The sequence below is a fragment of the Triturus cristatus genome, chromosome 2_1 (genome assembly GCF_964204655.1).
Source record: "Triturus cristatus chromosome 2_1, aTriCri1.1, whole genome shotgun sequence".
NCBI lineage: Eukaryota > Metazoa > Chordata > Amphibia > Caudata > Salamandridae > Triturus > Triturus cristatus.
In genome coordinates this window covers 1,160,224,720-1,160,240,569 of record NC_140581.1, presented here as the reverse complement: position 1 = coordinate 1,160,240,569, position 15,850 = coordinate 1,160,224,720, and positions in this window count along the sequence as shown.

Genomic DNA, 15,850 nt, shown 5'->3' with positions numbered 1-15,850 from the left:
CTTGGAAATTGCGCCTCACAATTTGCGCTTGATTGCAAGTTGGAAATTGCGAGGCTCAATTTACAATGTACTACAGTGTCAGAGACACTGATTGCGATTCCCAATTGGGTCGCAAAATGTGAGACATGAATAATAATGAGAAACTCGCAATTTGCGACCCCATTGGGAATGGCTGGCTCTCCCGGGGATGGTGGCCTGCTGGGCTCAGCAGACCACCATCTCTGGGACTGATTTTCAATAAAGCAGTTTTTTTTAAAAAACGCAGCCCGTTTTCCTTAACGCTTTCCGTGTGTCGGCCGGCCGGGAGCCGTCCAACGTCACGGTGGGCGTGTGTGGCGGACTGCTCCCGGCAGTCCTAGAACCCACCCACTGGGGAAGCGCTGGCGCTCCCGCCGTTAGCTGCCCTTTATGTTACCCCCACCGGGGCAGGCAAGGTGAGCCATTCCCTTGCCTCCTCCCTCCACGCCATCTAATGATGTCAGCGCACGAGGTGCGCAAAAGAGGCATCAGGGGAAAGGAAAGGGTTTTCCTTTCCCCCATGCCTCTTTTGAGCATTTCTGCTGCATGATCGCAAGATCATGCAGCAGGAATGCCCACTAGGCACCAGGGAATTAAAAAAAAAATCCCAAAGTCCCAAATACCTGGAAAACCAAAATACTACCTTTTAGGGGAAAAAAGCGATTGCGACACTTTAATTGGACATTTGGGGAAAATCACATGAGTCAGTTAAAGAATACATGTATTTAGGTTGGATCTTCACCCAAACCCTACAGAACCCCTCTCATCTACAACACATAGGTCAAAAGGCGGATGCCCATGTAGGAGCATTGTTGAAGCTATACTCCTCCTCTGGAAATAGACATTTCCAACCCATGTTAGCGGTATATCAGATAAAAATCCCACCTATCTTAACCTATGGTCTAGAATATATGCACATAAAAACCTGGAAATCAGTAAAAACGAGAGAAGGGAATTCTTTATGGAGACTAATAAGAGTAAATCAAGCTGTCCCGGCCCAAGCATTACGCCTGGAATTCTCCTTAGTCAGCATTTATGCAAGGGCCTTCTCAAATCTAATAAAATGGGCTTACCATCTTTTACACGCGGGCTCTGGTACTTTAAGGCACATTCTAAAATTGGAAACCTTTAGTGAAGAGCCGTTGTGTTACACTTTTAATAAGAACCTTAATGCAGCTTTTAGCCTATCCCATTGCACAGTAGCACTTTTAGAAACTTGGACACTGGCACTTCTGAAGCTCTACTTAAAGAATATGACTTCTACATTAAGTTTCGACCTGGATGTAGAGCACTGTCTTCAATTTTAAAACATTAAATAGAATATACAAAAACTATAGTATATAAATCCCCTGATAAATATACATACTTTTTATTAGATCATAGGATTCGCCGCTGTATTCTCTTACTGAGGTTGGAAATCCTCCCCCTGAATGCACATACAGCAAAGTGGAATAATTCTGAAAATGCCACAGGGCTCTGTGATTTTATGTAAGGGAGGATTGCAAGATCTAACTCATGACTTGTACTTTTATGGATATTTTTATCCGAATAAAGACCATTTTGACTTTTGATCTAACTCATGTTTTAGCGGTTTGCCCAAATCCTACTTTATTAGAAGCTAGGTGGAGGTATATAAGGCCTATTAGAATCCGATACAATGTTCCTTCTGTACAAAGCCTAACCACTCTCTGTAAATTAGCACCGGACGAATTTGTTTGTTGCCAATTGTATACATTTTTTAAGATTTTTTTAAAGCTGTTTTAAAGTTGATGATGCTAACGGTTTTAAACTTCTAAATATCAAAAGCCGATTTTATGACCAATCTATAACAGATCCAATTTTATTTCTTCACAAGGTCTATGTAAATCTGGAAAAATAACCACCAGACGAACACAAATGTTTTAAATGCTTTAAGTGGTATGAACTCTGAAACAGATTTGAGTTAAAATCGTTTCAAAAAGCTATGATGAATGGATTTAGCATCATAAATGTTTAAAGTTGATGATATGAGTTTTCTGTTAAATGTTTTAAAATCGTGTTTGTATATTTGTTGACCTCAGCCGAGGTCTATATCAAATAAAATAAACTACTACTTAAAAAAAAACATGTGCATGTAATTAACTGTTTGCGGGGAGCGGCCTCTTCGGCAAGGGTCGCTGCCCTTTTGGGGGAAATGTTTCTGGCTGTGTCTGCCCCCCTGGGGGGCAAATCTCACAATTTTTTTAAAATCAGGCCCACTAGACCAATAGGGATTTATTTGTGGGGAGTGGCCCCTTACGCAAGGGTCGCTCCCCTTTGGGGGCAATGTTTTTGGCTGTGTCTCCCCCTTGGGGGACAGATCTTGCAATTTCTTTTTAAATTGGGCCCTCTAGACCACCAGGGATTTATTTGTGGGGAGTGGCCCCTTGGGCAAGGGTCGCTCCCCTCTGGGGGCAATGACTGTGGCTGTGTCCGCCCCCCAGGGGGTCAGATCTCACCATTTGTTTTTAAATCGGGACCACCAGGGATTTATTTGTGATTAGTGGACCCTTGGGCAAGGGTCGCTACCCTTTGGGGGCAATGTTTCTGCTGTGTCTGCCCCCCGGGAGGGGCAGATCTCACCATTGTTTTTTTTAAATGGGCCCACTAGACCACCACAGATTTATTTGTTGGGAGTTGGCCCTTGGGCAATGGAATTAAGATATATATGTTTTCTGAGAGTAGGACAGTATTTGCCTATCATTCCCAGGTGTACACTGGTAGGGATTCCACTATTGACCCCCATGGTTGTCCGTCCATTTTTGGAGTTTCAGAGAAAATTGTGTGGGAACTTGCTAGAGGAATCTTTAACAGAGGTCACCATTTGTACTTGATAACTTCTACACTGCTGTGCAATTGTTTAACGAATTGTTCAAAGTGGACACTTTTGCTTGTGGCACAATCCGCTCTAACCGTAAAGGTTTCCCAAAAGAGCTTGTTTGCATAGAGCTTCAGAGGGGACAGTGCACAGCCTTGCGTAGTGAGGAACTGCTAGCTGTGAAATTTGTGGATAGGAGGGATGTGTACATGCTGACTACCATCCATGATGACAGTACTTCACCTGTGACTGTTTGGGGTCAGCTTGCTGAAGTGCGCAAACCTGTGTGCATTGTAGACAACAATAAGCACATGGTTGGTGTCGGTAGAGTAGATCAGAGGTTTGAACCTTACACTGCTGTTCGTAAGGCTTACATTTGGTATAAGAAGTTGGCCATCCATCTCATCAATTTAGCAACTTTTAATGCTTTTGTTCTGTCCAAGGAGTGTTCTCCTGCATCAAAGATGTCTTTTGCTCAGTTTTAGGAGTCTGTGATAGGCAGCCTTGTTGTAGTGGAACAGGCAAGTGTTCCTAGAGTTGGAGTGGTGGACGATGTGGCTAGATTGAAAAATTGCCACTTTCCTAATTTAATTTCTCCCACGCCCCAAAAAAAAATCCCTGTAAGAGATGTAGAGTCTGTTTACGAAGAGGTCAGGGCCGGACTGGCCGTAGCGGGCACCGGGCAATCCCCCGGTGCACCACACAGGTGGGGGCCGGTTTTGGGCCTCTGGGGGCCGTTTTTGTTACAGGGCCGTTCTTGCAGCATAGCTGCAAAATCGGCCCTGTAACAAAATCGTCCGAAAACCGGCCCTGGCACAGAGCTCGGCGGCACCCGAGGGAGCCGGCCAAGCACTTTGCCAGGGCCGGTTGTGGTTCCCAGTCCGGCCCTGGAAGAGGTATGCAAAGAGAGAGTCGTATGCAGGGTGCTGATTGTCCTTCTAATCCTAGGCTGTGTGTGCCTACATGTTTCAGATTGTATCACACTCAAAAGAGTTTTTGGGAGCAATCGAGAGTCTTATTGTGTACTGTATGGTCTGTATGGTTTTATATAGTTGTTGTTCAGTTTCACGGTTCGCTTTAGAATAATGTCCTTAGTTACTGCTGTAGTTTTCAGAAATGTGTGGGTTTGGTAGTTGCCAAGATGGCCACCGAGCCCGGGGCCAAAAACCCAGGTAACACCCCTTGCAAAACCAGGTTGTTTTGTGAGAGCTGATTTTGATGTCTCCTCAATTAGTTTTGGGCCCTTGCCTGTTGTGGGTACTTGACCCACCCAAGCGAGTGAGGTACAATTTTTATCAGGAGACCTGGGGGAATGCTGGGTGGTAGGAGATTTGTGGATCCACGCAGGTTCCAGAACTTTCCAACACAGAAATTTGAGAAAAGTTTAATTTTTTTAGCAAAATTTGAGGTTTGCAGGGTATTCTCGGTAGGAAAACGTTGGGGGGTCTACGCAAGCCATAACTTGCTGGACTCATTCAGGTGTCTAGTTTTCGGAAATGTGTGAGGCTTACAAGGGATTCTAGGTAAGAGAACCTGATGAGAGCCACACAATTCACCCCATCCTGGATCCCCCTGGGTGTCTAGTTTTAAAAAATGTAAAGGTTTGCTAGGTTTCCCTAGGTGCCGACAGAGCTAGGGTTCAAAATCAACAGCTAGACACTTTGCCAAAAAAGGGCCATTTTTCATTATTAAAATGTGGTGTGTCTGTGTTGCGTTTTGGGCCGTTTCCTGTCGTGGGCACTGGCCTACCCACACAAGTGAGGTACCATTTTTCTCTGAAGACTTTGGGGAATATGGAGTGGGTGGAATTTTGTAGATCCACGCAGATTCCAGAACTTTCCACCACAGAAATGTGAGGATTTCTTTTAGTTTTTTTTACAAAGTTTGAGGTTTGCAAGGGATTCTGGGTAACAGAACCTGGTGGGAGCCAGATAAGTCACCCCATCCTGGATTCCCCTGGGTGTCTAGTTTTCAAAAAGGTATAGGTTTACTAGGTTTCTCTGGGTGCTGGCAGAGCTAGGGTTCAAAATCTACAGCTAGGCACTTTGAAAAAAAAAGGTTACTTTTCACAGTGAAAATGTGGTGTGTTCACGTTACGTTTTGTGCTTTTTCCCATCGCGGGCACAATTGAGGTATTATTTTTATTGGTAGACGTAGGGGACCTAGGGGAACACAGAATTGTAGAGCAACTTTCAATGCATTTCTGCCTTCCAATTGTAAGACAATGTGTAAAAAAGAAGTCCCTTTGAAAAATGTCCTATAATTCACATGCTGGTATAGGTACCCACAATTTCGGAGATGTGCAAATAGCTACTGTTACTAAACTCTATATTTTGTTCCCAATTCATAAATATGAAGGTGTCTTTCATACCGATTTTTCCATGTTTATATTTTCCCAAATGAATTGCTATATACACTTTACACAATAAAAAACCATTACAAGACGCTGCTCAGTTATTGGCTCTGGGTTCCTCAAGTGCTTGGTGAACCTACAAGTCGTATATATCCTCACAACCAGAAGGATCCAGCGAATGTAACGGTATATTGCTTTAAAAAAATCTGTCATATTTAGAAGAAGTTACAGGTGAAAAGGTTGGCACAAATTGGTGTTTTTTTTAAATCATTTACATTTTTTCTTATTTTTAACTGTTAGTTTCTATAAGAAAAACTTGAGGGATCTACACAAATGACCCCTTGCTGAATTCAGATTTGTATCTACTTTGCAGAAATGTAAAAGATTTTCAGGATCCACCATTGCTTTCATGGTCATTTTTACCATTAACTGGAAGGAGGTTGAAAGCACCGAAATTACAAAAATAGGCTATGTCCCAGTAAAATGCTAAAACTGTGTAAAATATTTTAGTTTTCTGACAAAAGTCTTCTTGTCCTTGAAAGTTGGGAAGATGGTGATTTCAGAAACACAAACCATTTGTTGATACAATCTGCAGGGTAAAAACCATATGTGTTCATCTGTAGCCCTTTTTTCCCATTTTTCCAAAAGCAACACTCAATTTAGCTGTATTTTGGCTAATTTTTGGGTCCCCTCCAGGGGAATCCACAAACCCTGGGTACCTTTAAAATCCCCATGATGCTAGAAGAAAAGTATGCAAATTTGGCGTGAATATCTTATGTGGTTGAAAAGTTACAGGGGCCTAAGCACAAACTACCCCAAATAGCCCAAAAAAGGCTTACCAATGGGGGGAAGACCTAGCAGCGAAGGGGTTAAAGGAAAATGGGATGCATTAAAAAAAAAAAAATGAAACATTTTTGTTTCATTTTTGAAGGGCAGGCAGTGGTCCCTGGGCACCCCTCTTCTAGAGGGTGGTCATTTGCGAGTGTTTTTTGTGACCGCAATTGTGGTTGCAAAACATTCATACATGGATTTGGGGCCGCTATTTGGAAGGGAACGCCCCTTCCCAATAGCGACTCGAAATTCCTAAATAGTGAGTCGCAAATAAATTGCGACTCGCTATTTAGGAATTGTACATGGCCCTGTGACATTTGGCATGCGCAAACGGGTCGCAAACCCGTTTGCGCATGCAAAATAGGGCAGTACATCTGGCCCCAAGTCTTTTTTACAAATAAAAATATATTTATTAGATTGGTTAAGACAGAGGGGTAACCATTTACTATAATCAGAAATTGACAGTGCTTGCTAAACTCTTTGGTGGATAATATTATTACAAATCTCCATGCTGACCAAAAGACAGGTGATGAGGCCTAGGAAAATGAAGAGGTTCACAACAGTACAAATGAGAAAAGAACAAGGAAAATCCTGCCTAAAACTGAACTAACATAAGGGAACTGAAATAAGTGAAAAGCAATTACGTTGCAAGAGCGGGAAATTGGGCAACAAACTAGCCAGAAAGGAAAGCCACATAACACAACAGAAAGTTGCCAGGCAGCTTGTAAATGCTTGCAACAGACTCAAACACCTGCCTGGATTGCCACATGAATAGGTTTTGTAATCTGCATGTGATACTACAGATAGGTTTGCAATCTAGTTCACAGCCCCAACTTCCAATTTAGATTCCCATTACTTCCACCACACCCTATGAACACAAATTCTGTAACATGCAAGTATGTTCGGGTATTCCTCGCTTCCAACTCATACTTTCTTTATGATTACTCTAAGGTTTCTGTGATCCTTCCGTGATATGATGTTTAGAAACTTCCTCTAATTCCTAACAGATAAGCAAGTCACCAAGCTCTCCATGAAATCAAGAAAGAGGAAAGAGCCAAGCAAAGACATCCAGTAGAAAATCTAAAAGGAATTCAGCCAGCACTGATGAAAAATCACCAATGAAAAATAGGTCAACTAATGTGTTACAACACATCCATCACATGATAATGCCTCCTTTATGTTAGTCTCAAACAGGAAAAAGCATCACAGGAAATAAACTAAATTCATCTTGGATTGCAAACCTCAGGCAGAAATCTCTCAACCGACCAACTAGGACAGGGCAATACAAAATGACTGACCATGCCCTCAACTATGCATGCGAGGAAGAAGCTCAAGTTTGACATTGTTCATCCAATGAACAACACCGCAGTCCTGTCGCCACCCTTTACAGCTAATGCTGCTCATAGATCACGGGGCACCCCTCTGGATGACAACAACTTCACAAAAGGTGGAACAGCCTAATCTTCATGGATGCCCAGCGGAATACTGAGCACTGACACATTGTTGAGGTTGCTGAGTGATGAACGATCAAGAGCTAACTTCAGTGGGTTTTGGGTAAGATGTGGGATAAAAAGAGAGTCCAGAGTACTGAAAAACTCACATGATCAGGCTTAAAATATGTTGGTATCCATAGGGATCTTTCATGTAAGGCAGTGACAAATCATCAGAGCAAGGTTGATTTTCGGACAATGTAGGAAAGTGCCTCTTTTTGACATGGTCTCCCCCACTTTTTGCCTGATATGATTTCTAGTGGAAGGGCACTGGGTTCCTGCTAACTAGGTCCCCAATGCCAGATCTCGTTTCCTAAAACTGTACAATTGTATCCCCAATTGGCAATACCTTTAGCTATCTCTGTAAGTCCCTAGAAAATGGTACCCCTGCTACCTAGGTCCTGGGGTACTAAAGAAGGTCCCCCAAGGGTTGCAGCATGAACTGTGCCACCTCAAAGGATTCCTCAGCAAACATACGCAAGACTGCAACTTCAGGCTGTGTGTTTTTGGTACAGACAAAAGAGAAAGCACAACATGACACACATCTCTGTGTAACATGTCCCCAGCACTGCATGTAGTATTTGTAAGTCACCCCTACTGAAGGTCCGACATTCCTAAGTCAGGGTGTTTAATACTAGCTGTTAGGGCATACCTGCATGAACTGACATGTCCCAGTGCTGGTCAATTCCGTCACTGTCAATGCCAGTGAACAGGCAAGCCATTTTAGAACATGTTCTGGACACTGGTGAAAATGAGTTCCCCAGCCATGTGATGGCTTCGCTGAAGATAGGGATGTTTGTTAACAAACATCTCGTATTAATAAACCATCACTAATTCCAGAAAAAACATCTCGTATTAACAAACCATAACTAATTCCAGTGTTGGATTTATTAACAAATGCACCCAGAGGGCACCTTAGAGGTGCCCTCAAAAACCTACCAGCCTCTGTTGTGTCGGCTGACTGGTCTCTGTCGGCCTTCCACCCGAGACAGGTTTCTTACTTCCCAATGTGAGGGCCTTTGCTCTCAGGATGTCAGAAACAAAGCCTGCATGGGAAGAGGATGTTACAACCACCTTCCCCAGGATGTCCTACTGATTAGAACTCCTAGGTTGGTGACTTTCAAAGAAGCTCTCACCTTTGAAATGGTAACCTCGCCCTCCTCACAAGAGAGGAGGCTGACCCTCCTTTGTCCAGAGCTCTTTGGCACCTGGACAGGCGGTAAATTTACTAGTCAGGTAGACGTGCACACCTCCAGACTAGAAGCACCCTAAGGAAGCCTAACCTGATGTGGGTACAACTTTACAGAAGTGGCCAACTTTGTGTTGGCACACTTAGTACCACTGTGACAGGATTATGCCCACTTCCCACAGGACATGATCATATAGGGGGCATAGTGACCCTATGGGCAAGTAGCTCATTGGCTATCACCCCAAATCCCCCTAATGCCCATAAATTCAGTAAAACCTGAAGCCTAAGGACACCTCTGCCCACGTCACCCCTGGTCCATGGAGAAGAGGACCAAAAGCGTCCGTACATCACCAAGCATCGTAAAGCATGAGCCCCTCTGTTGGTTCAGCCTGACTGGCCTCCCAGTCCAAGCCTGTAGCCTCTTGCGCAAAAAACGATCCTCAGAGAGTAAAATTGGGCACCAATGCTGTTTTGCACCCCTGTGCCCTAGTGTCTGCTGGTACTGCCTTGGACCTGATATAAAGATACGTGTTATTTTTATAAATTGGTGTGGATCTCCTCATTGAGTCATGTATCTCATTTATTGACTATTGCGTGTATTTGCAGATGCCATGCACTCTACCAGAATTTTGGACAGGAAGTTGGGCATGTTATGGGTGTAGTTTTCCAGTATTAGCTTTGCTAAGGAAAGCCAAACATGGCAGGCCTATCTTAAGGAACTCTGAGAGACTCGGCTCTAGGATGATTTCATAAATTGTAATCATCATGGGGAAACATTGGCCGTTCCTCTACTAATCAGTGGGGGATCTGAGGAGAAATATGAGGGTTTAGGTTTAGTGAGAATTTCTGAAATGCATCTTAGGTAATATGAGTGAAGACACTTTACATTACTGAGGGGTTTTTCTAAGTGAAATTGCAACTTTTTATATTCACCAGAGGAATGCGTTTGGCCATGTCCCTTCTGATTGTTTTTGTTGAAGAAGAGTGAGTCAACCCTTTTACACCGTTTCATCCATAAACAATCCCCAGTGGGGCAGACTGTGGATGGTTTATGTATGATCTGAAGTCATTCTCTTAATTAATTTTGTGTCCAAGAAGTTTTTAATTTTGGAAACTAGATTTTCACATAGTTAATAGTTTGTTTATATGTTTTACTGGCAATTTTGAGATTATGCAGGTGGGTGAACCTGAGGGATTTTTCACATCCTGTGTTCATCTCCATTGTCCCAATTTGAGGTTTACTTACATTCTTTCGACTTGGGTGCCGATTATGATCTCTAATATGTGTGCCTCCAGATGGGAATCAGAATGAGCAAATCAGATTTGGAGCCAACAATTTAGGAAGTCCGCTTAGATGTGCTATGTAGGAAATGATTGACAGGGTTGGAAGGAGCTGATTTGTTATAAACCCCAATGTACCCCAATATAGGCCTAGGTAGTTACACAACCTTGTACCTACATTTGTCCTACCATTGTCCTACATAACAGGGTTTGGCGCAGAAATTATACCTAGTTAGGTGCTACATGACTGTTGTGGGGTTTTCTCTGAAAACTAGCCTCATCTATTATGCATGGGGATTCTCAGTATTACAGCAGGATTACCATCTTCTGCATAATAACTCTTTTTAAGGGTCACCTTTATTGTCATCCTTGCCCAACATGCCCACACACACTTCTAGGTAGAACCCCTGAGGGTACCTTTCGGGTATATAAGCACTACATCTTCACTGGGCAAACCAGAGGAGAATGATTTCCATGCTGACACGCTGATGCGAGATTCTGAGGTCCCGCACGCAGACACTCCAGCACGCAGTGGTCTGACATCTCTTGTGGGTTTCCATCTTGTGACCAAGATGGGGTCCTTTGATCTCCCACATCAGGTAATTGGGTTGGCTCTATTCTAAGCGGATTCTTGGCTATACACCTACATACATGCTAGGTACATTTAGGCACATCTAGTTATGGTGTGCATCGTAAGAGTACGCATTATTACTATTATGTATCTATATGCCTGCATAGATTCATTGTTTTAGCACTATGGTGGAATTCTACCTTTTCTTTACTCTACTTGTGCTCATAACTGCATATATCTGATTACGTCTAATGGTTGTCGCAGCACACGTATTTTAAACTGGAATGACACTGGTTCAATGAAAACTTCTTGAAAACTTTCCCACCGTTTATTCTGTGTATCTCTCTGAGATAAAGTAAGCACGAGTGACTGAGCGAAAAGTTCTGTACTGTTTCCACGATCCTTGAGGAGTCAGGGTTGTCATGATCGATAGTTGTCAGAAACTATTCACTCCTTGGCAAGAGGGGCTCATAGCAGTACTGTGCTCTAACTGGTCTACAGACTAATATATTCTTTGGGGGTGTCTGGAATCAGTCTGGACACCAATCCCTTAGTTCATGTCCTCTAAACGCGCAGATCCTATATAGATTTGTAGAAACTACACAACAGATTCTTCTGAGGCTCCTTGAGCAAATTGATCTTTGATTTATGACATCTAGGTTTGGAGAATGTTGTAGTAGAATGTGCTGTGGGACCTGGAGCAGCATAATGGAAGCACTGCCCTGTTTACGTCATGTGCGTACATTTATGCACATAAATACCACATTTATATTCAAAGTGTGGTTTACTTTTATTAACATCGAAGGCACATTTAACCAAATTAATAGTAAAATGTAACCATTATGATTGCTAGAAATGTATATATAACTGCATTAGGTTAATTCAAAGATTGATGCAATCATGTTCAATATATTCACTTTTAACAATGATCATTGCTTTATTGTTGCACAACATTGTAACGTGCATCCATTTTGATTCTCGAGTTAACTAAGGGCCTGATTATGACTGTGAGAGCGGGCCGCCATGCCGCTGCTCTGCTTCCACACCGTCAAAGTCTACTGCCTGCTTCCTGCCAGATTACAAGTTTTCTCGTTGTCTGGCAGGCAGTCCTTTGGCAGTCCCGCACTAGTGTCTTTGAAAAAAGCTCTGCAATGGGAGCACCAAACCTGTTCTTGTTCAGCATGGACCCTGCAGTCCATGCCGTGCAGGAAAGGGGGTGTAAGCACACATTGGGGTACAACATGTGTTCCCTCTGCATGCATCCCCATGGCCTGAGGCACAAGGGGGCCATGTAGGGCCCCTTTAGTTCCCTCACTCACAGCCTTTTCATGGCAGGTTCACCGCCATGAAAAGGCTGGCAGTGAGGAAACTCGTAAAATGCTTGGCGGTGCAGTGAAGAACCAAGACCTTAGGGGCCTGGCGGCGCAGGGTACGCCTTAATCTCCTGAGTTCACCTGCTTTGTCGAACAGAGACACGGGACACTCCGTTAGGTGTAGAAGGTTTGGTTTATTAGCTGCAGCTAAGTACAGTTGTCCCAGAAGTACACTCGGTATGTTCTTAGGAGACTGCCACTTTACTTCGTGGCGCACAATCTTTTATAACATACATATTCACAAAGAACACTCCCAATGCATACAGGGTCAACCAATGAGAAGTATGTGAAAACAAGATATTAAGTAACTCAAATAAGCCCCTCTCCCAACAGTGTTTGTCACCCTTCCCCACAAGTTAATCAGTGGTAGTGTTTATAAGTCGACTTGCAGGTGGCAGGACACATTTGTATGGCCTAGAGGACAGTTGTGAAATGAGAGAATACGAGTAAAGAATAGCGAAGGTCAGAGGATAAGATAAAGTCAGGAAAGAATGGTGCGAACCAACAGATAGTTGAAACAGGGATCAGTCAGACCAGACGAGGATTAGTGGAGTCGGCCGGACCCTAACACCAGCTATAAACAGAGGCAGGAGGTTATTTGACATGTTGCAGTAGGATGAGGAAAAACAACTCTTCGTTCACCGTGCCACCTGAGTGAGGGCAACACAAAATGGCAGAAAGACACAAAATGGTGGCTAAATACGAATGAGATCGGAAACTGAATTACCTCAGACTCTCCTTTTGCCATTACTCAGGCAAGACACACAGACTCATTTTAATCTGAGTCGACGTCAATGGCCATGAGGTCCTCAAGCTGTTGCTACAACATCATTTTAATGCTCTCCATCTTCCGTGGCACAGGCCTTGGGACACACATAGTGGCACAAAGACCACAGATGGCGGGGCCACACTGCATACAGAGACAACAGGAGAAAATGATGGCCAAAATAACTCCAAGGAATGTTAATACCTTCCATCCCCATTTGGACAGTAATCCCCAAAACCATTCCAACAAAGACCAATCTGCTTCGTCCTGATGAATCGACTCTGAGATCACATGTAATTTGGAGATGGCTTGGTATACCGTAGGGGCGTCGTCAGGTATATAAATGCAACAGCTAGATCCGATCAATTTACAAACTCCACCACGATCTGCAAGAATAACATCCAAAGCAATCCGGTTCTGCAATGTCATGAGACGATTGGCCTGAAGTTCAGCTGTGAGATTGCTCAAGGCTCCCACAGTGACATCTATGGTAGTCTCAACAACACGAACCAATTGTCTCATGCTTCTACTGTTGGCCATCGGGCCCCAAAAAGGAAGAAATCCTTTAAGGAAATCACCTCCCTCTAGTCCTGCCGTGTCTTTAGAATCAATAATCCCTCTGCCATATCTGTTTCTGTGATGTCCCGAAGGAGCAGTATATGTAGGGGGGAGAAGAAAGGCTATATAGCATGGGGGGGACTTTCCTTGACCTGCACCAGCCACCAACCTACAGCACCTGGGCATTGACCAGCGGGCAGTGGACGGGGCGCTAACGCTGTGTGTCTCCCCCGCCGCCCAACGACATCGCAGGCCGCTGTTGGGGGAGTCTACAGCTCCCGTGATCCTTTGCCGCCCGGCTTCCTTCCGGCTGACAGCGCGCCCGGAGGCACTTCATAACCAACGGCTCCCTCCGCGTCGCCTTCCCTCCTTCGACAAGAGATGACCTAGATAGGTAACCTCTTGGCGGGCATATTGTAATTTAGAAGGTGAAACCTTATGGTGAAGGTCAGACAAGTGACGCAGTAGTGCAATAGTCACGTTTTTGCAAATATCCTCTGAATCAGCAGCAATTAATAAATCATCCACATACTGAATAAGGGTAGCACCTGGTGGCAAAGGAAAAGCATCAAGCTGGCATTTCAGAGCTTGGCTATAGATGTAGGGACTTTCACAATAGCCTTGGGGTGCGCGTTTGAACCGGAAACTTCGGCCTCCTAAAGAGAAGCCAAAAATATCCCTTCCCTCTTCAGCAATGGGGATGCTGAAGAAAGCATTTTTCAGATCGATAACAGAAAACCAAGCTGCCGAGGGTGGTATCATAGTTAACAGGGCAGTGATATCTGGAACAACAGGAAACTGCGGTACAACAATTTTATTAACCTCCCGGAGATCAATAACAAAGCGATAAACAGGGGCTGAGAAGGATCAGTGCGTTTAAGAACCGGAAGAACAGGACTATTGCATACATTTCCCCTTGTCTCCTCGACCACACCCTTCTGAACCAAATCATAAATAATAGCAAAAAGTGCTCTTTCACCATCATTGGGAATTTTGTATTGAGGGATGCGTGGCAATTTAGCATTGGGCTTGAGGGTAACAACATAGGGTGGGATCTCAAGACAACCAACATCATTTGGACCCGTAGCCCAAAGTGTTGCAGGGAGAGAGAGCAATTCAGGTGGAAATTGATCTTTAGACAAATACATTGGGGAAACGAGATGTACACCAGAAGGAGAACAATATATCGTTGCATGCAGTCTTTTCAATAAATCCAAACCCAACAGATTTTCGCCGCAACCAGTCGTTAGAAGAAGCGGAGCTTCCAAATCATAAGAACCAATTGAAATAGGCAGAGGACAAGAGACCCGGCTATGAACTGGGGCGCCAGAAAATCCTACGGATACGTTTGTTAAGCCAGACAAAGGTGCCCCAGGGAGTTTGGAGTGAATAATAGAACTTCTCATCGCCCCAGTATCTAAAAGAAGTGGCTCTGAAACACCCATTGTAGTGACATTAACATAAGGCCCATTCTGATCTACTGGAATCGATACAACTCCCTTACTTTGTCTATGGCTGTCCTAGTTAGCGTGAAGACCGTCATTCTCACCTTCAACATAGTAATCATCATTGTAATACTGTGTAGACTGAGTATTTTGTTGATCAAAGTAGTCCATAGAATGTGGAGGTGGAGGGGAACGCTGTGTCTGGGGCGACATACCTCGACCTCAACCCCTGGGCGCTAACTGGGAACCACCACGACCTCGTTGAGTAGATAGTCCTCCATTACGCTGTAATAAAACCGGGCAGCTATTCTTAAAATGACCTTCCTCCCTAAAATAGGCGCATTGGTTGGGACCTAACAAAGGCCGCGGAATATAGGGCTCAGATTTTTGAAACACCCTCTGAAACTGGGGAGGCTGTTGAAACTGGAGCAGAGCGAGGAGGATAAGCTTGTTGCAGAAGCACCTTCGTTTTTAATTCTTTAGTCTTTTTCTCTTGCTTGTCTTTTTCCTCTTTGTCCCTGTTTTCGTAATATTGAGCAGCCAATATCTGAGCCGAAGAAGAAACAGCCCATGAACTTTCAGAGTCTTTTAACTTACGCGACAACTCGGGGAGCAAATTGAATACGAATTTATCTACAAATAACCGCTGTCCACCCTCCGTAGTCATATCCTGACCACTGTGATCAATAAACGTCTCCTCAAAACGAGTGAAGCAATCGGAGACATGCTCATCTTTCTTCTGTTTACACGCGGCTAATTTATCCCAATTAACTCGTAAGGCGGGCATCATTGTTTTCATTAAAGTAATAATCCTACCAGGGAGTTCTGTGATCAAAACATCAGGCTTAGCACCACCCACTTGTGCTCTATCCGAGGCAGTTATAGCATCCCATGTACCACCCAATTCTTGAACGTGATCCTCTCTACGAATCCGAGCCCATAACACTTGTGGGACTACATTTCCCATCAGCAGGTCAATATCCGCTAAGTTCATAATACAGGCATCAACAGTCTGAGACAATTCTTTATAATAACCAGCAGGGTTTTTACGGGGATCCGGTAAAGATTGTTTGAGGGCCAAAACATCAGATCTCTTCCAGGGCACATGTACCCATATATGCTGGAAGTGAGCGGGAATA